General features: G+C 34.7%; 1 long non-coding RNA gene and 3 other non-coding genes across 9 annotated transcripts; all 4 read left to right on the forward strand.

The window, feature by feature from the left end:
* The first annotated feature begins 1,398 nt into the window (after window positions 1-1,398).
* On the forward strand, window positions 1,399-21,360 carry LOC143854001 (uncharacterized). 6 transcript variants are annotated; one of them, XR_013237326.1, is made up of 4 exons: window positions 1,399-6,292; window positions 6,666-9,447; window positions 9,531-18,691; window positions 20,666-21,360. It is a non-coding gene; the product is annotated as an uncharacterized LOC143854001 (long non-coding RNA). The 6 variants fall into 6 exon arrangements; XR_013237328.1 differs by having other exon boundaries at window positions 6,666-6,795; window positions 11,475-18,691; XR_013237329.1 differs by having other exon boundaries at window positions 6,730-6,795; window positions 11,475-18,691.
* Window positions 2,310-2,392, forward strand: LOC143855257 (small nucleolar RNA R38). The gene has a single exon (XR_013237758.1). It is a non-coding gene; the product is annotated as a small nucleolar RNA R38 (small nucleolar RNA).
* Window positions 4,726-4,810, forward strand: LOC143855261 (small nucleolar RNA snoR20a). The gene has a single exon (XR_013237762.1). It is a non-coding gene; the product is annotated as a small nucleolar RNA snoR20a (small nucleolar RNA).
* LOC143855258 (small nucleolar RNA R38) lies at window positions 5,063-5,145 on the forward strand. Its single transcript, XR_013237759.1, has one exon. It is a non-coding gene; the product is annotated as a small nucleolar RNA R38 (small nucleolar RNA).
* Window positions 21,361-22,659: the final 1,299 nt, after the last annotated feature.

A 22,659-nucleotide genomic window follows, 5' to 3' on the forward strand; every position in this document is an offset into this window, starting at 1 on the left:
ATGTGCCACTGTGGCCGTTGTTGTGTGGCGCTGTCAACGACCAAACATCGTAGCTGGTGTAAGAAGACGATGACTAAGACCTTAGGGAGACACACATTACATTATTTGATTTAACGCGACAGCATATAGAGTTTGAAATCTCTAAGTCAACAGCTAACTTTAGTGCCCAATTGCCTCTGTTCTCCCCACGGGCTACCATGTTAAAGCATCACTTAGCCTCTTAATTGCAAATGCCCGCAACTCATATCCTATTGTTGAATTAAAATTTGTTAAAAAAATGGTGTAAATAAAGAAACTAAAGAAGCCTCTTGTTACTCTTAATTGAGCTTGCCCCCCAACACCTTCCTTGCGAGTAGAGCAAGACCATGAATGTAGTGAAGGGTCTTCACTCACCTCCACCTATAGAAAATAAATCAAAAGATGAGAATAGTTTGCTACTCTCTTGGGCACAACACCCACCATTGGTGCAACTTTTCTCTTGCCTTAAAAGGAGTAGGGTACAGGGGTGGGATATGCAATGAAACATTTGCTTAGCATTTTTCTCAAATAAGGTCACATTTTTTTACTAATGAAAAAGTTCAATAAATTTTAGAGGTTTAATTATAAGAAGAGAGAGAGAGGGAATTTCATATGAGTTAGAAAGTAGATTCCACATCAGATACATTGTTAAAGAGAGTAGATAAAAAAAAAATCCAAGATAGGAGATAAAAAAAACCAAGACATATATAAAATGTACAGTTCAGATCAATTAAAGGAAGGGGTGCAAATTGAGCCGGGTCAGGTCACAATGAGGCCAACACTAACTCTAACTAAGGTAGAATTACCTCAACTCTAACCCAAACCAACTCAAGCCTTGGGTCGAGGAGGGTCAACCCTAACCCAGCCTAATTTTAAATCTCTCAACCTTAACACAGCTAATGATTTGAAAAACTGGGTCGAGTTGGCTTAAGACAAAAAATAGAAAAAATACTAAAAAAAAGGGAATTGCCAGTAGTGTCCAACAGACCAGCTGCGAAATAGCAACAGACTAGCTGTGAAATGCCTTTTGCGATGGACCCTAGCAAATCCACCAAAAAAACATAACTTGAAAAATCACCACGAAATCATGGTGACCAGGGCCAGGTTCGGATCCAATCTCCCTAGAACCTAACCCTAATCCAACCCGAAATTAAATTCTCAGCCGAACCCGGTCAAAATCAATTCCTAGCCCTCCGGTCGATTATTTTATCAAGACACAAACTTGCCCTCAATTCTAGCCGTCGGATCAAAACCCTAATCTCTGTTCCTCCTCCTCCTTTTTTCTTCAAAGCCTATATAAAGCAATGGGTTGTATAAGAAACCCTATCTCTTGACCATTTTTGTTCATTTTTTTCTCTCTACTAAGTCCTGTTCGTTTGAGATTAGGACAACGGATGGTGAGGTCCAAAATCGATTATTGGACTCAAATTACATTAATCTTGAGTCCACCATCGTTATCTTAATCTCAAACAAACAGGGCATTAGCTTGCAGAGTTGTGTAGAGCTCATGGTTTCTATGTTTTTTTTAATAGGCTCTTTTTGAAATAAGTTTTTTTTTTCCTCTTGTTGTATAGAGGCCAAATGATGAGCTTTCTTGAAATGGATGTACCCTAATGAACTGGGTATTGTGATATTCACTTGAATAGGAAGAGCTGATGCCTCTCTCATATTCTCTCTCTATTTCACAAACTGTTTTTTTGTTTTTCTCAAGTTCCTAATCTTTTGTTTTCTAATTTTTACTTGTTTTTGTTGATGAATAATGATTACAAGTTATCTACCTTAGGCTTTTTATATTTTAACAAAGGTTTAACTTTCTGGGTTGTTACTGATATTTAGTCCCTCGACATAATAGAAAGTCTTAAAAGTTATGCATGCATGCTTATCAAGTTTCTATAAATTTAGGGTTTTGAAATTTTTACCTTAGTCTTAAGACACTCAAGATTTGGCACTTATGTTTTGAAAACAATCTCTTTGTTTCAGTAGTTCATTTCTTGGATTTTTTGGGCTTTTGAGTTTTTTATATAATTTATTTAGTTTTTTTCCCTGAATCTTAAGACACCCATATTTCAGTAGGCCACATTTGATGAACAGTCTTTGTTTTTGGCATGAGCCAGTTACAAGATTTGGCACTTATGTTTTGAAAACGATCTCTTTATAGTTTGTTTGAATGTAAGAAGATGAGTATTTCTTGGTTTTTTTTTTTTTTTTTGGGGTTTTGTTTTTTTATATCTTTTATTTAGTGTTTGTTGTATTCAGAAGATCTTACTTTCTTGAGTTGATGGTTTCTATGGCATTGTGAATGATGAGAATATGAATTAAACAGTTATCCCTGTCTGATTCAGTAATGCTGATCTTTCTTAAATCTGACACATTGCTGTAGTTTCTTTTCACTTGAAGGTTTTAATGTGTTTGATACTCAGTTTTAAATCACTTATTTGCTCACCAGAGAGACTGTTATGCGGCCGTTGTATTGGGTTTGTGAATTAGTTGATGGAAAAATAGTTACATTTTCCATTCCTTTGTTATAAGGCTGTTTGTTCATGATTTTGAGGGAAGTTTGTATTCATCATCTTTATGTTTTTAGGATTTTGATTGGTCTACATCTCTTCAAATTATCCTTTAATGCTTTTTTATGGTACTGTGTAGTTTTTGTTTCCATTGGGTACCAGAACAAAGTATTGGGAAAACAAAAAAAAAGAGCTCTTCTGTGGTTTTAAATATCCTAGACTGCAGTGTGGATTTATGTTTTCCTTGTAGAAATGTGTATTTGTATAGTTTGATAACTTCCTGTGCAACTTCTTGAACCATTGACGTTAGTGGCTTTTATTACCTCATATGTAAAGTCAGATATTGGATGATCTCTTACAATATATCGTGAAAATATTTCATTTTTGGTACTCTTAAGAATTTATTTACTGGGTTTTATTGGATTGTCATCTCTGCATACTCCTTGTTTACTGTATAAGTTCTGGATACTATAATCTTGATGCTAAAAGGGGTTAATAAGGCTGATAAAGGATCTGGAAATCTCAGCCTCATATCTTTAGAGAAATTATCAGGCGTTCATAACTTTGGTGTTTCTATTTGATTAATGCATTGGATTTGTCACAAACCAAAATGTCTTGCATTGGACAATTATTAGTTTATGACAACTTTTGGTGGAGATTTTCGTAGTGCTGTTTTCTTCTGAGTATAGCTTATATTGTCTAAGCGTTCATGTTTTTTTTTTACTTTCAACCTGTCTCTACTTATCTACAATTGTTTACATACTTTTAGCCTTGTACAATGTTGCTATGGTACTGTGGATGAGATCATGAAAACAATAGGTATCCATGTTTTTTCGCATTAGTGATTTAGTTATACTACCATGATTTAGTTGTTTTAAGTAATGGTAAGGGAGACCGTGTGCAAATTACAAAACACCCCTGATTGGCAGAATGGAGAGGTTCAACAAAATGTATGATGTTTTGTTTGCTTCTTTGTTTGGGCTTGCTGTATGACACCGATTCCTATATACACACGCATTCCTCCTTGTTTTATTTATTTGTTTTATTAGTATAATATGCAGTTATGGACTACTTATATTGTTCTTTGATCTGTATTGGGTTCAGTCTGTATCTATCCTATGCTATTTTTGTTTATTTTCATGCTTTACAAGTGTTATCAAGTAAACATAGCTAATGCATTTAAAACTTAATGAATCAAGAAAGCTTCTAATCTGAAGCATTTTAGGTTTTAATGTTCTTGTTTCTTGCATCATTAAAACATACATTTTTCTGAACACTTTAAAAAATGGTTATGTAACCCCTGCCTCCTTCGTTATTAGGTACAAAAGCTTTGTCCTAGACTTATCTGTGTCTTAAGTTATTAACTTTACAGGCAGCACACAGTCTGGTAAAAGCCATCATATATATAAACTGGTTATATTTCATTTTGTAGATGCATTCCTCTTTCATAAGTTCTGATTTTTTGAAATTTCTTTCAAGCGGTAGTGCAGTTCTTTGTTATCATTTATGGTGTGACGACAATAGAAGTGACTCCATTTCTTAATTTTATGACTTGTGACTCGACTCGACTTGTTACTTGTAAGAGTTTTTGACAAGAACATAAATTTAGTTGAAAAAATATAATTATATAACAAAAAATGAAGCTTGTAAAAAGATAACCCAATAGCACTTAGATAAATCACTAAGCTAAAAATACGAATGACTATATGCTTGTGACTTAATTAAGTTCTAAGTTCCAACATCCAAGTTTTCAACAATAAAAAAGCCCAGCCCCAGCCACTTGACCGACTCTTTAAGAGTCTTATTTTTTTGAGTCGACTCCCAACTATTCGTTCGAGTCACCAGACAACTCCGAGAAGTCGAAAGCGCAGTGACTCAGCTCGACTCGGGAGTTGACTCGTAAGAGTATGACAATCTACGAGTCACCCATGCGACTCTACTCAACTTGGGAGTTGACTCGTATGGCTCATAAGTGTTTGACAACTATGGAAGTGACTGAATGCAAGTTTTCAAATTTGCATTACGGCGAAAGACAACTTACAAGGACAGTCTGAGGGCACAATGCTATCATGTATTTGTACTGTAACTTCTGCATGTACTTGGGCACAATGCTAGTCATTTTAATTCTGAGTGTTAAAAGTATTGTTACTGAAGTTTTGGTGGATGTATTCCTTTTTCTTGTATTGTTCTTATGTTTTTGGCCAGTGATGATAAGTGATGTGACCGAATGCAAGTTTTCAGATTTGCATTATGGTGAAAAGCAATTTACTAGGACGGTCTGAGGCCCTACTATATGAATATTTGAAATACATATCGTGTATGTTTTAAAATGTCGGGTTTTGAAAATTTCACCTGAATCTTAAGACACCAAAGATTTCACTAGGTTAACATTTGATGAACAGTCTCTGTTTTTGGCATGAGTCAGTTACAAGATTTGGCACTTATTTTATGAAAAGATCTCTTCTTCTTTTTTATATTTGTTTACTGTTTATTGGTTTTTAGAAGATCATACTTTGTCGAGTTGATGATTTCTATAGCATTGTGAATGATGAGAATGTGAATTAAACAGTTATCCCTGTCTGATACAGTAATGCTGATATTTCTTAAATCTGACACTCTGCTGTAGTTTCATTTCACTTGAACGTTTTAATGTATTTGGAATTCCGTTTTAAATCACTTATTTGCTTACCAGAGAGACTGTTTTGTTGCTGTTGTTTTGAGTTTGTGCCTTCTTTGATTGCGTGTTCTCAAGGACATAGTCATTCAACTGCTTCTTGACTAGATTGATGTAAAAATAGTAACATTTTCCATTCCCTTTTATAAGGTTTTTTGTTTATGATTTTTGAGCGAACTTTGTATTCAACATATTTATGTTTGTAGGATTTTGCTTGGTCTACTGTTTTTATAAATTATCTTTATTTTTTGTTTCCATTAAGTAGCCTAGAGTAGACTGCAGTTGGGATTTATGTTTTGCTTGTAGAAATGTGTGTTTGTATAGTTTGATAATTTCCTATGGAACTTCTTGAACCGGTGACTTTAGTAGCTTTTATCTTCTCATATGTAAAGTCAGATATTGGATGACCTCTTACAATTGATCATGAAAATATTTCATTTTTGGCACTCTTAAGGATTTATTTGTTGGGTTTAATTGTATTGTTATTTCTCTGCTCTTCGCTCAGTGTAGGAGTTCTTGATGTTTGTAGAAAGGTGGTAATAGGGCTGATAAAGGGTCCGGAAATCTCACCCTCCATCGTTAGAGAAATTATTAGGCGTTCACCCCTTTGGTGTTTCTATTTGATCCATACACTCATGTGTCACAAACCAAACTCCCTTGCATCGGACAATTTCAGAAACTATGTGGAGATTTTTGTTCTGCTGTCTTCTTCCTAAGACTGTTTATTTTACAACTTATATTGTCTATGCAGTCATGTTATTTTTATTTTCACCCTATCTTTACTTATCTACAATTGTTTTACATACCACTGTTTTCTTCTTAAAACTGTATATTTTATAACTTATATTGTCTATTCGTTCATACTATTTTTACTTTCACCATCTTTACTTATCTACAATTGTTTTACTTATCTACAATTGTTTTTGTTTATTTTCATGCTTTATGAGTGTTATCAAGGAAACACAGTGTATGAATTTAAAACTCGATGAATCAAGAAAGCTTCTAATCTTTTGCTGCATATTTTCTACCTTCGTTCAGGTTTGCTGCTGCTGTCTTTCCAGCGCTTAAACAGATAGAGTGCTTTTCTGCTCAGGTATTGGGCTCTAGTTGATCTGAAGCATTTTAGGTTTTAATGTTCTTGTACCTTGCATACTTCAAACATACATGTTTTTAAACACTTAAAAAGGGGTACATAACCCCTGCCACCATTGTTATTAATTATAAAAGATGTGTCCTTCACTCGTCTGCATCTTAAGTCGGTAACATTACGGACAGCACACAACATCCTAAGATCCATGCTGTGTTTCATCATACAAGCATTCGTTATTGTTGTTAGAATACTAGGCCCCGTGTTTTTTTTATTTTTGAATATATATGTATATATAATATTAAAACTCGTGATATTTCATTTCGTAGATGCATTCTCTTTCTAATAAGCTCTGTTTTTTTATGTATTTTTTTTGAAGTGGGAGTGCTATTCTCTATCATCAACCATGTAGCAATGATATTCTTTATCATCAATATATGTAGATGTTTTCTAATCTCAAGCGGCACAACTGGTTGATAATGGGTGACGTGACAACCAGCACGGTAAAGGTAAAAGTGTGATTGATTTTACAGAATGCCACTTCAATGCCTTAAATACCTAAGCGAGGTTAATTGATAGCATTACATAATCTCTTTGTTGAATGGCATTTAACGCATTAAATACTCTTCCTTGCTGCTATCAGCTTTTAGAAGTTTCATACTTAATGTGGCCATGTGGACACATTTTTGTACCTTGGCAAGTGTGACATTCTATTTTATTATTGAATATTGTGTTTACCTCTTTTATTATTAACTCAATTGTAACTCTTATATAACGAATATTTGTTGTTATATTCCCTCCCCTAAACTTAATACTAAGCAAACTGTTTTTGTAATATTATATTTATTGTATCCTATTGGCTTCAATGATGCCCTTGGAGATTGTCGAGAACTTGATTAAATTGATGAATGCTCTTTTATTCATTTGTCTCATGTTTATTTTAGATTGTAGTTGATTATTTTTAAGATTTATTAGTTTGTTAAGTGAACACCATTATATTTTTGCAAATTCTCATGCTTTAGTGATTTAATATGTATGTATGTGTATGAGCGTGTCACCATTTCTAGATTTTTAGGGATTTGGCATGTCACACACCTTGTATTCATGTCGAAACTGGATACACGAATTCGTCCCTCAAATCAAGATTGTCTATAACTCCTGTTTTAGTCGTGGCCCCGTTCTTAAATTTTGGGGTTTGCCGTATCCGTCACTCATGACCCATCCAACATACCATGGGTGTCGCTTTAAATGTTGATTTGGGTTTTTTGAATGTAGGTTCCTCATTCTTTTAGTTATCAAGTCATCACCAGATACATTTGGATCTTAGACTAGGTCCTCAACAACGGTTCAACCTTTGAGTAGTGACTTATTGAATTCTGATCCCAACTTCGAGTCAAATGGACCCAATTAGATTTCCTTTCCTGCAGAAAATATGCATGTAGCATCCATGGAAGAAGAATGTGGTAATCAACTTGCCTATAATGAACACTTCAAATTGATCATGTAAAAATTGCAATTTGTATTAATTCCACTCGGTTACAATGATAACAACTACAATATTAACATGAGTGCAAAGAATTGAAACATATGAGTTACTCGAGAAGATAAACACAGTCCTTCCTTGGCATATGTTTTTTGTTGCTCTTTCCTTACAATTTCCAAAGCAACAACTACGAAGCTGTAAACATATGTTTTTCTACATTGCTTATTTTTGTCCCGTATATTCACAACGATAAATTATATTTAGTCATTGTGTGGTGTGGTGTACATCTGCCCGATAATTTTGTCAGAGCATCCTACTTCTGTTCAGATGGGAACAACCAGATGAGACAATTGATAATGATGAAATAGAGTTAAGAACTATGCATATTTTACATTGATTGTCATTTGTTTCCTTATTTTATTCACTGTAGTGTGTTATTTTTTTCTTGATTATTTTATGCTTTCCTAATATTGATATATCCCTCCAAAAAAGTCAAACTATTTTTTCATCATCTGTTTTTCGATGCATCTAAACACCCTCAAGGTTATTATTTTTTAGGAAATTATTGGATTTTTATTCGTTACTTTTGATCAAGGTTTTAAATTTCGGCCGAAATCCGAAATTTCGGTCAAGACCGAAGCCGAAATGCACCGAAACCGAAATTGTTGAAATGGGCAAAATTTTGGCCTTTCGGCGAAATGTTAAAAGAAATATTAATTTTTTAATCCTTTACCAAAATTTGACCGAAATTACCAAAATTTGACCGATTTTGGCCAAAATTTTGAGCCCCACCACCAAATTTCAGGATTTCGCTTGAAATTTCAGTTTCGGTGGAGTTCGGGATCCGAAATTAACCCCGAAACTGAAATTTAAAACCTTGCTTTTGATGGGCAAAACACTTGTCTTTTCTAGGGAAAACCTTAGTGAATATTGCATTTTGTTTTATGCATGTGTCAAATTTCAGTTCAAATGATTTAGGATCACATTAAAAGATCGTGGAATTTAGCCCAAGATAGGATAATGTCATTAGAATAGAAGACAACTATTTGAAGCTCGCTTCAATTCCACCTCTTAGAATAATGTTGCCTCTGAAATGCGCGGTATGGGCACTCCCTTCAGATAATGTTGCCGTCGAAAATTTAATATAATTTTGACGAAGACAGTTGAAACATTGCACCTTACATTTGAAATGCCCATATCAAAGACAAGTTGACTTTTAATGTTCATAGCCAACCATCTTAGAATATAGTCAAAGGCACTGCATGCCTTCAAATCATTAAATACTCTCTTTTCTTCTACTTCCACTTATTCGGTGAGCCTTGCTTCCTGCGTAAGGTTTTTAATGAAGTAGAAGAAAGGTTTAATGATTAAATACTCTTCCTCGCTTGGTAAAGAGTACTATTTCAAGCGAGGAAGAGTATTTAATGATCTAAGGATGGAGTAAAAACCTATAGCACAAAGGAAGAATATTTATTACATCAGCAAGGAGGGTATTTAATGCAATTAGTTAGCCTTATTCGTGTATTTAATTCATTGTATTGGCATTTTGCAAAAAAAACATTCTTACTCTTACCTTTGCCCCGTTGGCTGCCATGTCACCCATATCAACTATTAATAGCTCCAGTGTTCTTAAGCGGCTCCTCAGTCGCTTGAGATAAGCAAACATTTCTCTATCAAGGTTTAAAACCAGCTGTATTTCATTTCTTAGATGCATTCCTCTTTTATAAGCTCTGACTTTTTTTTTCTGGAATTTCTTTCAAGCGGCGGTATTGCCGTTCTTTATCATCATCTACGACCAGTGATGACAAGTGAAATGACTGATTGCAAGTTTTCAGATTTCCATTACGGTGAAAGATGACTTACGAGAACCGTCTAGGCCCTACTGTATTATTATTTGAAATAAGTATCATGTATTTTTTACTAAACTTCTTTAAGTACTTGGGCACAATTTCTTTGTGCTACAGTCTTGTTCCTGAAGTTTTGGTGGGTGTTTTCCTCATTCTTGTAATGCTTAGAAGATGTTTATGGCCAGTGATGACAAGTGATGTGACCGAATGCATGCTTTTAGATTTGTATTATGGTGAAAGACAACTTACTAGGACGGTCTGAGGCCCTACTATATGAATATTTGAAATACATAGCATGTATATTTTACTCTTAACTTCTTCTAGTACTTCCATTTCTTGTAATGCTTAGATGTTTATGGCCAGTGATGACAAGTAATGTGACCGAATGCATGCTTTTAGATTTGTATTATGGTGAAAGACAACTTACTAGGACGGTCTGAGGCCCTACTATATGAATATTTGAAAAACATAGCATTTATATTTTATTCTTAACTTCTTCTAGTACTTCCATTTCCAAAAAAAAAAAAACTTCTTCAAGTACTTTAGCACAATGCCAGTCATTGTATTTCTCTGTGGTAATGTTGTTCCAATGCTACATTGTTGTTCCTGAGGTTCTTGTGGATGCAATCCATATTCTTTTTTGAAGCATCTGTGGTATTTTTTATTTTTTTTTGAAACTTCTTTCAAGTGGCGGTGATTTTTTTTTTGGATTGTTTTGAACTAATGGTATTACTTAGTCTTAGATGCACTTCTCTTGGCATTGTTTTTATTTCTGGTAGTTCTTTCAAATTGCAGTGTGGCCATTGACTACCACAAGTGATTTAATGCAAGTTTTAAATTTTCGTTATATTGAAATACAGGTACTAAGATGGTCTAAGGCCCCTACTATTCATAACTAAAAAACTGGGTTTGCCATGAGCAACTTCAACAATAGGCTTCACAAAAAGTTAGCCATAAAATCATATATTTTCACGTGAGTCATGTTTTGGCACAATGTGTGCTAACTTTCTTTACACTGAACTTCTGAAATAAAATAAACCTTGAAATAGGTAGTACAAGTAGAAAGTGTATGTATAGATATGCCAAATTATACATAATGTTCTTCTAAATAAATAGCATACAAACTTAGGAATACAAATCTGCTATTATAGTAGAAAAAATTTGATTAATTTGGAGGAAGTAAGATTTAGCTACATACGACATGGCACTCTGTAACTCATATTTTAAGTTGATTTGAATGATAACTTACCATCACATAATGTTAGAATTTTTTTTTTCGGATCAACCGAGGTAGTTACTAGGTTATCCATCTTAAACAGATATTTCTTAGAAATCATCATGTCAGTTTGTGTGCACAAATCACTACTATATTATCTAATTGAAAAATGTTATCATATATTACTTTCATAAATTGTAAACTAGCCTGAGTTTTTGACAATTGTTATCTTGCTTCTTTTGGACGGTCCCTTAACTTATTCACAAAATTAATCTTCATGAATGATGAATTCACATCATTTGTCAAATTCAAAGAAAAAATCACATTATTCAGGGTGATAGGTTTTCTTTTTCGAAGAGTAATTTGGCATCTTAAATGGTCTTATATAAATACATGTTGGACGATCAACTGAAATTGGAAAACTTTACCAGTAAGCCAATTAGATGACCTTTTTTGAGTGGTCCATGAGTCTACATATGAATCAAGAAAGGAAAGTTAAATCAGACAAACAATGATTTTATTAAATTAAATTGGTTTTTCAAAATTTAGCCATTAATATAAACTTTGCATTGATGAGTTAATGAATCATAATCTGTTAACTGTTTCTTTTGAATGATGTGTGTGTTGTATTGATTTATGTAGGTAAATCTTGAGCGTAAACATGTTCATTTTGCTAAATGCATATTAGAAGAAAAAAGATGCAATCGCTACCATGTTGACGCCGTTTAATGTTATTGTTGTTGCTGCATAATGACTTGGGTATGTTTTTCTTTTTATAAAATGAGATGCATTATTCATAAATAACGTTGAGTTGATGGCTGCCCGACTTTTCATTAATTTAAAACTAATTTAAATTATAAATATAATTTAAGATAAGGATGGAAAAAGAAACAAATTTTAAATTATGAAATTGTAATAGAAATATAGATTAAAATAGAGTACTAGGGATTTGAAAATCAAGAAAAAGTTAGGGGTTTTAAATCTTGATGCCTGTCACAATTGAACTAGTGTCTGGATTAGACTTAGTCAATTTGAGCAGGGTAGATCCTTCACCTTCATAAAATTTTTCTAAAGGATTCATTAGCCCGCCCCAACTAGTTTGGGACAAAGGCTTAGTTGATTAGGGAAGTTTTATATTCGCCTCTTTCTTTTACTGGGGACAGCCCCTTTTAGTGTATTTTTAACTTTTACACTAGAGGTGGCTGTCCCAAGTAAAAACGGGGGCGAATATATCATTTCCAACAGTTTTTGCATGAGAACAACCACATGAAATAAATTAAATGTAATTTCCACCCCTCTTTCTTCACTGAGGACAACCCTTTTATTGTATTTATGATTACACTTTTACACAGGAGGTAGCTGTCCAAAATAAAAAAGGGGGGCCTATATATCATTTCCCAAAAGAATTTTGCACGAGAGAACAGCCACTTCAGATAAATTAAATGACATATTCAACCCTCTTTTTAACTGAGGGCAACCCCTCTTAGTCTATTTATGACTACTCTTTTGCACTGGAGGTGGCTGTCCCAAATAAAAAAGGGGCTGAATATTTCATTTGCCAAAAGAAAAATGCACGAGAAAACAGCCACACAGCAGTTTTAAGACTCTTTACCGTAGGGGCATTTTAAATTACAAGACTGGGTCTAATTTTATTTACCAAAACATCATTCAAGGGTTTTTTGGTAAATTACATGTATACAACTAAAACCCTAATTCCAGCTACATTTAAGAGATTCAATGCCCCTCTTTTGAACATTGGAAATAGCTAAAGCTCTTGGGAAGGAAACATCCTGTAGGTTTTCAAGTTGGAATTAGGATTTTCAACTTTGAATATTTGTGATGATGAAGAAGAAGATGATAATGGCGGGAACAGAGATTCAGGTAGGAATCTTCTCTCTTTTTTTCGTGTTGTTCTTCTATACCATTTCGCATTTTCTTTGGCTTGTCACACACCTCGTATTGTTGTGAAAACTTGATACACGAATCCGTGTCCACAAATCATGATTATATATGACTTATGTTTTAGTTGTGTCCCTGTTTCTAAATTTTGGGTTTCACGCGACAGTACTCGTGACTCATTCAACATACTATGGGTCTAGCTTCAAATTTTGATTTGGGTTTTTCGATTATCGGTCTGTCACTTCTTTAATTATCAAATCATCACTTGAATTATCAGATCCCAACTTTGAGTCAAATGTACCCAATAGATTTCCTCTCTTGCAGAAAATATGCGTGTAGCATCCATGGAAGAATTTCAAATTGACCATGTAAAAATTGCAATTTGCATTAGTTCCACTTTGTTACAATGATAACAACTACCATATTAACATTTGAATTACAGTGAAAGACAACTCACTAGGACCATCTAGGCCCTACTATATATAAGTATTTGAAATACATATCATGTTACTTTAATGCAATGCTAGTCATTTTATTTCTCAGTGCTATACTGTTGTTCCAATGCTACTTTGTTGTTCCCAATGTTTTGAAAATCGGAATCGAATCATAATTCATAATCGAGGTCAAATCATATCGTAAATCGTAAGATTCATTCAAAAATATAAAAAAATATGTATAATAAAGAATTATAAATAAATTAAAGAATAAAAATAGCCAATCGTTCATTTTTCATCCAAATTCATTAATTCAAATAGAAACTACCATGATTAGCATTCAATATTGTAATACGAATTGTTTGCTAACAAACTTGACACATACTAATCAAGTTTACGACCTCAAGTGAAGTGACTGAATTCAAGTTTTAGATTTTCATTATGGTTGAAAAACTGCTACTAGGACGGTCTGAGGACCTACTATACATAACTAAAAACTGGGTTTGCCATGAGCAACCCCAACAATAGGGGCTCCACAAAAAAGCTACCGACAATCATATATTTTCTTGAGTCATGTGTTGGTTTATAGTGTGTGCTCACTTTCTTTTAACTCAACTTCTCAAAAAAATAGAACAAAATAAAACAAAACCTTGTTATAGGTAGCACAAGCACAAATTCTAGTACTATTTCTCTTGGAAAGTTGTCTCTTGAAGTTTTGATATATGTGATTATTACTAACATTTCTTAAAAGCTAGAGTGGAACCAAGATATGCTTTAGAATAGTATTTATCTATTCCCATGTGTTAATACTATGATAGAAAAAAAAATTCAGAGTTGTGTTAGTAGTATGGGAGAAAAAGTGTGTATAGATATGCAAAATTATACATAATGTGCTTTTACATAAATAATGATACAATTTAATAGCATACTTAATTTGAAAGACAACTAACCAGCACAAAATGATAGAATTTTTTTATCGGATCAATCAAGGTAGTTTCATAAGATTCTTTCGCACTCACTTATCCATAGTTATCCATCTTCGATTGATATTTCTTCTAAATCATCAAGTCAGTTTGTATACATATGTATACTCTTAAGGTTAAATTTCTTCTAAAGCATTATGTCAGTTTGTGTGTATATATCACAACTATCAAATTCATCATTAAGGTCCTTATTCACAAAATATATATTCATCCATGATGAAACTAACATCATTTATTTATATAAATAAGGGAAATGATTTTAGCACTCTAATGTTTTGATATGTTGTGAAAGTAGCATGTCTTCTTGTTTTTAATTGGCGTTGTCCGAGCTTTTTGGGAACTGTAAATAACTTTTTGACAGCCCTTTAAACACCAGTAGGCAAGAAGCTTGCGCAGCATATCAAAACATTGGAGTGCTAAAATATTTCCAATAAATAAATAACGGAAATGATATATGTAATGAGATAAAAAAAAGCTTGTCTGCATTGTTTAAATAAGATGCGCAGAGTATCTTGTCATTTACAACACTGATACCAGTTCCCAAAAAGCTCTTACAAGCTCTTTAAATACTAAACGACAAGATGCTTCACGCATCTTATTAAACATTACAACACTGATACCAGTTCCCTATAAATAATTGCTGGACAATAAACTAAAATAGGAAAATTTTACCAATAAGCCAATTACACGACTTGAGTGACCATGTGCCTACATATGAATCTGGAAAGGAAAATTTGTCACTCGAGATTTCAGAAAGACAAAAATAATAATTCTAATAAATTAATCATTTTTTCAATAGACTTGAAGATTTAGCTGTTAATATGAAGTGTGCATTAATGAGTGCATAATGAATCATAATTTGTTATTTGTTTCTTTGAATGATATATGTGCTGTATTGATATATGTAATGTAAATCTTGAACGTAAATGAACGCTGTCCATTTTGTTAAATGCAAGTTAAGAAAAAGTATACAGTCGCTGCAATGCGCCGGACGTCGGCAATGCACGTTGACGTCTGCAATGTGTGCTGACGTCGTTTAAGTTGTTGTTGCTGTTTTGGCAGAATGACTTGGGTATGTTTTTCTTTTAATAAAATGAGATTTATTATTCATAAATAAGATTGAAATGATAGTCGTCCAACTTTTCTTTAATTAATACTAATTTAAATTATAAACATCATTAAAGTTTAGGAGAGAAAAAGGAACATTTTTATAACATACAAAATTGTAATAGGAAATGTGGGCTAAAATTACCTCCAAAAACAACAAACAGGGTAATGGGAATTTGAAAAATAACATTGGGGATTTTAAATCTTGATGCCTTGACCATGTGGACGGGTCATAATAGAAGCTTTTTTTTAATAATGGAAGAAGGCTTTGTTGAGTTGAGTTGAGGAAGAAGTCATCTTATTTTATTGAAAGAAATAACATACCTAAGTTATTCTGCAACAATGACAACGTTGATTTGAATGGCACCAGTGTGTTTTGACTACTTTTTTCTTCTTTACCTCGCATTTAATGAGATAAACAAAGCTTGTCTTTTCAAGATTTGCATCGTATAAATCAATACAACATACATAGCATTTAAAATAGATAAATAATATATTGTAATTTATTATGCACTCATGAATGCAAACAGGGTAATGGGAATTTGAAAAATAACATTGGGGATTTTAAATCTTGATGCCTTGACCATGTGGACGGGTCATAATAGAAGCTTTTTTTTAATAATGGAAGAAGGCTTTGTTGAGTTGAGTTGAGGAAGAAGTCATCTTATTTTATTGAAAGAAATAACATACCTAAGTTATTCTGCAACAATGACAACGTTGATTTGAATGGCACCAGTGTGTTTTGACTACTTTTTTCTTCTTTACCTCGCATTTAATGAGATAAACAAAGCTTGTCTTTTCAAGATTTGCATCGTATAAATCAATACAACATACATAGCATTTAAAATAGATAAATAATATATTGTAATTTATTATGCACTCATGAATGCAAACTTTGGATTAATGGCTAAATCTTTGAACCCTTTAAAGAATAATTAATTGATTGAAATTGTTGTTCTTTTATTTCTCAAATCGAGCAAGCGATTAACTTTTCTTTGCTAGTTTTATATGTAGGTGCATGAATCACTTAAACGAGGTGATGTGGGATTATGGGTGAAGTTTTCCTTTGGATATACGATTTATAGTGTCATATTACTCTTTGGAAAAGGAAATCTATCACCCCGGATTATATATGATTTTTTCATTTAGTTCGACAAATGTTGTATGTTTTTTTTCAATGTCGAGGACGATAAAATTTGTAAATTACACGGGATTGTCAAAGAAGCAAAGATTGTAACAGTAATAAACTTTGGAGCCTAGTTTCTCATTCGTGAAAGTAAGACATTTTGTTATTTCTCATCCTCGATAAAGATGCACGAGGCATCTTGTCGTGTAGTATTTAAAGGGCTTAAAAGAGCTTTTTGAGAACCGTAATATTCTTCTGACAACCCTTTAAATATTACACGACAAGATGCCTCTCATCAAACCATGGTAGCACTGAAATAATTTCCCTTATATATATATATATATATATATGTATATATATATATGAAAATGATTTCGGCAATCACATGTTTGATACAGATGCGCGAGGTATCTTGTCGTGTAGTATTTAAAGCGTTGTCAGTAGAATATTACGGTTCTCCTCAAAAAGCTCTCCCAGGCCTTTAAATACTAAACACCAAGATGCGTCGCGCATTTTCATCAAACCAAGCGAGATGTTGGCGTTCACCCACGCGTAGATCATTGGAACGAGACTCCAACAGCCCCTGTGTTCCAGGACGATCTACCAAGGCTGAAAGAGTTTTTTGAGAACTGTAATATTCTTCTGACAACCCTTTAAATATTACACGACAAGATGCCTCGTGCATCTCATCAAACCATGGTAGCGCTGAAATAATTTCCTTATATATATATATATATATATATATGGAAATGATTTCGGCGATCCCATGTTTGATACAGATGTGCAAGGTATCTTGTTGTGTAGTATTTAAAAGGTTGTCAGTAGAATATTACGGTTCTCCTCAAAAAGCTCTTTCAGGCCTTTGAATACTAAACAACAAGATGCGTCGCGCATTTTCATCAAACCAAGCGAGATGAAATGAGACTCCAACTGCCCCTGTGTTCCAGGACGATCTACCAAGGCTGAAGGATGAGGTAAAATGGAGTTCGAAGATGGACTAATTTTGCAGATTAGGGGCGAGAGGACCATGGAGGGCGAAGAGAAGGACCTAGAGTCGAAAGGAGCAGCGTGAAGTTTCTTTGGCAATTTCGATTGCCGGAAAATGCAAGGGTGGATCAAGCGAAGGCTGGTGTGGAGAATGGGGTGCTTATGGTGACGGTGCCCAAAGAGGAGGTGAAGAAATTTGATGTGAAATCTCAATCAATTGAGATTTCAGGATGATCTGGTTTCCTTGAGATTTAGGGTTTAGTTCTATGAGATGTTCGTAGTTTCCTTCCTCTGGGACTTCGGTTGTGTCCATCCTTTCAGAGTTAATCTGGGTGGGCCACAATCTCCACACAAACTATTCATAGGGTAGGGCCCACCATTTCACACCTCATGTTTTGATGGGTTGGTCTTATCATCTCTACCCAAACTCACAGGGTGGGTATGTTTTGAATCTTTTGATAGGGTGGAGCTTATATACTATATATGTGTGTGTATTCAAACTGACATGATGTAGAAGAAATCTAAATCTAAGAAGAGTAACTGAGTAAGACAAAATCCGATCACAACTGCCTCGATTGACCTGATGGAAAAACACTATAACATTACATGATGATTATCTGTCATTTCAGAGAACTTTATATCTTTGCTACATAGTTCCAAGTGTATCTGAATACTGCTGGTCCCTCAAGTCGTTTTAAGGCCTTATGTTTGTGATTTTGAAGGAACTTTGTGTTCACCATTTTTTGGATTATACTGTCTACTTTTTGTATAATTCTTAGTTTAATGCTTTTTATGGTACGATCTAGTTGTTGGTTCCATTGGGTGCTATGTGTCACCTGAGTGTCTAGGAAAAAGTACTTCCATTCAGTGGTCTCAAGATTACGAAACTCGTTTTCTCTGAAAAGCATCGATAGAACATTGTGTGCCGTTGTTTGTTTCCTGCTACTTTATTTTATAGTTTACTTCGTCTAACTGTTCATGTTTGTTTTACTGACTTTTAGCCTTAGAAAATGAAGTGTATTGTGGATGAGATCGTTAAAAGAATAATTATCCCTGTCTGCTGCATTAGTGCTTATCAGGTTTAACAGTCTTAATCTTTGCTTATACTACCATGATTTAATTGTTTTAAGAAATGAAAAGGGAGACTGTATGCAGAATTTAAAACTACAGAGCCAATAGAGTTTTGATTGACTTTGTAAGGCAAAACATGGACTCAGACAAGAATGCAGCTACGTTAAAAGGGAGTCGACTTGGCGGAATCCATGATAATGCGGGGGAGTTTTGAAACTATGCTTAAAAAAGCAAGAGTGCTTTTCTGTCCAGGTATTGCCCTCTAGTTATCTTAAGCGTTTTGCGTTTGAATGTTCTTGTAGCTTGTGTATTAGCTACATACCTACCTAGCAACTTACTTTTTCTAGACAATTCAAAATGTGTACATAACCCTCAGTGAAGCTGTGTCTTGGACTAATCCATGTCTTTAAGTGGGTCCATTACCGGAAGCACGGGCTGTTAGGCTCATCGTATAAACATTCCTTATTGTTGCTAGAATGCTAGGCTCAGTTTGCTTTTGAAATATATATATATATATATATATATATATATATATATATATAGGAAACTGTTGGTGAGCTTAAGCGCACCAAACCTATGGTGCGCTTAAGCTCCCCAATCACATGTGGTGATCCAAACCATTCATTTGCAAGGTCTTATGATAGATAGGGGGTGTACCAAAAATCAGCTCCATAGGATCATCCTAACCCCTCCATTTGTGGAGGACAAAAATGGAGGGGTTAGGATGATCCTATGGAGCTGATTTTTGGTACACCCCCTACCTATGTAAGGGACTTTAAAATGAATGCTTTGGATCATCCTAACAAAATGGGCCCCCATGTGATTGGGCGCTTAAGCTCACCATAAGTTTGGTGAGCTTAAGCGCACCAAAAGTTTCCTCATATATATGGACAGATTTGTGGACAAACAGTATCTGTCCATTTTTTGCCCCACAAATGGACACCCTAAGGTGATCCAATGGAGCTGATTTTTGGTGGACACCCTATCCATGAAAGGGCCCATCAAATGAATGCTTTGGATCCCACCCAAAATGTGGCCCCCACCCTTAAAAGCAGGAACCTCCTCTCGGGGTGCTGCTCCCACCCCAGAGAGACGGGAACCGCTCTAATGACGCTCCCAGTTTGCTTCTATTACTCTATAAGTCTCACCATCACCAACTTCCTTATATCAAACTCCTCCAACTCTTCAAAGTACGTCATTTGAGTAAGGACAAAGGCTTGTACATCTTCAGAAGGCACAAGGAACGAGTGCAGATGGTGATGGTTCGAAATTAGCTTTTAGATATACTTAAATTTTGAAAGATACAAATGAAAAATGGTTAGAAACTATTATTTTTTTATGTACTTGAATTTTGAAAGATATATAAAGAAAATATTACATGCACGCTCCCACGGCGCTCCCAAACTTGACTCTTCTAGACCCCACGCTTCCCCGCTTCCCCGCTCCCGCCCCAGCACCCGCTTCTAAGCCCCCACGCTGTTTCTGTGCTCGAGCGCAGCTAAGCTTAGCTGCACTCGAGCAGAGCAACAATACGGTAGAGGTACCACCCTTGATATGTGATCCAACAGCAGCTCACTTTTTGAGAAGCTGCTGTTGGATCAAATATCAAGGGTGTTACCTGCCCCGTACAAGGGCCTTATTGTTGGAAGGCCTTACACCATATAATTACTCTATAATATAGATAGATATGTTGTAACTTGTGGTATTTCATTTCTTAGATGCATTCCTTTTTGCCAAGCCTTTTTTTTCTTGGAATTTCTTTCGAGTGCCGGTATGGTTCCTATCATTATCTATGGCCAGTGATGACAAGTGTGGTGACCGAATGCAAGTTTTCTGATTTGCATTATGGTGAAAGACAACTTACTAGGACGGTCTGAGGCCTTACTATATGAATATTTGGAAAAACAAATCTTGTATTTTTTACTCAAAACTTCAAAAATGTAGATCTTGTTATGGTACACCTGTGCGCAATGCTAGTCATTGTATTTCTCAGTGCTACAGTGTTTTCATGATGTTCTGGTAGAGATGGATTCCTTGTTCTTGTCGTGCTCTCTGTTTGCAATATGTGTCCTACTTTTGTTCTTTTCATTCTGTTTTGAACTTGTTAATCTTTAGATGCATTCCTCTTTGCTAATATTATTATTATTTTTTCTGCTATTATTATTATTTTGAATTTCTTTCAAGGGGAGGTGTTTTTTTTCCTGACTTTGTATTGTTTTGAACTAGTGGTATTTCTTACTCTGTAGAAGATCTTTGGCTACATCGAGTAGAACTGCAAGAGATCTGTAGAGGATCTTTCACTAAGGAATGGATTAATTATTTCAGACACTGTTTTAGATGCTGTTAAAGTTCAAGGGGCGGCAGTAGGAAAAGTTTAGAAGTTCATGGAGAGACCCTTTGATTGTATAAATAAGGTTGATGTCACGTGGGGTTCCTCCACTCAAGGATGCGCATTGTGTATTCATTGGAATCCTTCATGTTTTTTTGGGTAAGCTGAGATCGAACCTGCTACCTCAAGGTTGTGAAACAAAGCCTCACCCATGAGACTTGTAGTTAAGGTATTTATTGATTATTTCAGACTAGTTCATGTGGGGCAGTAGGAAAAAAGCTTAAAAAGTGATTGATGTCCCTTTGATTGTATTAAAGAGGTTGTCATTCCTTACACATTTGAAATGTCATTTATTGAATAAAGAATAATGGAAGATCTCTCGCTCAATCGGTGAGTGGAATAAGCAAGGTCAACCGCCATCCAACTCATCCTCTACCATGGTTATGGAATGAGATCCATTGGTTGAGTTATCCCTTTCCTTTGTTTGTATTAACTCTTTTTTATTATTTCATTCTTTTATGTAAACTAACTGATCAAGATGTAAAGTTACATTATATATTCAATGAATATACAACAGACGGCAAGGAGAAAACCACCATCATTTGGGTTTTTATGGGCACTCTCTGGTTCACCTGGCCCGGCCCAGTTTTGACGTGACCGTATGAGCCGGGTGAAATTTCAAACAGGTCATTAATTAGTGACCCGGTCATTAATTACGGAACGGCTGTGGAGTCTAATGTTTGCCAGGTCTAGTTATGGCTGTGTAGTCTAATGTTTTTCAAAAAAGACTGATCCAACAGTTCATTTGTTGTGCCAAAATGTTAAATAGGTTGGCCCCCAAAAAATAATTTCCACAGTATCCTAACCTTCTGATCTAGAGGTTTTCATAATGTGCAGTTCCTCTTGATCGGAGGGTTATGATTATCCTATGGAAATGATTTTTTTGGGGGAATGGTTTGGATCATCCTATGAAGTGGGCCTTAAAGTACTTTTTGAAAAATACTGGACTATGCGGCTACATACAATGTCAAATCTCATTAGTATAGATCATAGTTAGCAAAACTCTGTTTTAAACTACGTATCTTTTAAACCGTGTTTTATCGGTGTGACGTTTAATACTCTGTTTAAAACCTAAACAACGAATAAAACTCCGTTTTTTTTAGTCAACGTTTTAAACCCCTTTTTTTTTGCCAACATTATAATTTTACTCCCACCATATTTTGTAAATGACAAAATTCTTAACTCATTTTCTTGTGTTTCCCGTTTTTTTTTTAACCAGTACCGTATTTAAACTCTTTTGCCGTCCGGTTTCTTCTTTTTTTTTGCCGAATCATGTTTTGCTTACAGTATTGATAAGGCGAAGTATGAATTGTAGCTTCTGCAAATAATGCAAAGTAAGAATTATAGTTCCCTTTTCTATGGGTTTTTTTTTTTTTTTTTGAAAGTTGACAATTTTATTGAATATTGGTTGGGACAAGTTGTCCCCTCCATATTACAAAATAGGGATCAATGATCCATAAACATTCCTTCAAGGAATTACTAACATATCCTCCCTCGAAACTCCTGCTTTAGCTAGTCGATCCGCTTCTCTGGGGTTTTCAATTTGTTTTTTTCCTTACCTTGCGTCTCGGGCTCCACGCTGCCTTCCCTTTAAACGGGAAGTGTTACACACAAACTACAATAAATACAGCCAATGAGGATAGCCTTGTATCTAAAAGATCCAAACACTAAAGGATTGGATTTCGACACAATAAGTGGATCCAAATCATGCCCATTGGATCAGTTAGGAGTAAAATTATTTTGGATCCGACCCAGACGTAGGAGCCACAAAATCCGATGGAGCGTCCTAAATCCGAATGGAGGCAGCCAATTAATGAAAATACATATCATA

This window comes from Tasmannia lanceolata, unplaced genomic scaffold (genome assembly GCF_043159265.1).
Source record: "Tasmannia lanceolata isolate RefF3 unplaced genomic scaffold, GAP_Taslan_0.1 ptg000020l, whole genome shotgun sequence".
In the NCBI taxonomy this organism is placed as follows: Eukaryota; Viridiplantae; Streptophyta; class Magnoliopsida; order Canellales; family Winteraceae; genus Tasmannia; species Tasmannia lanceolata.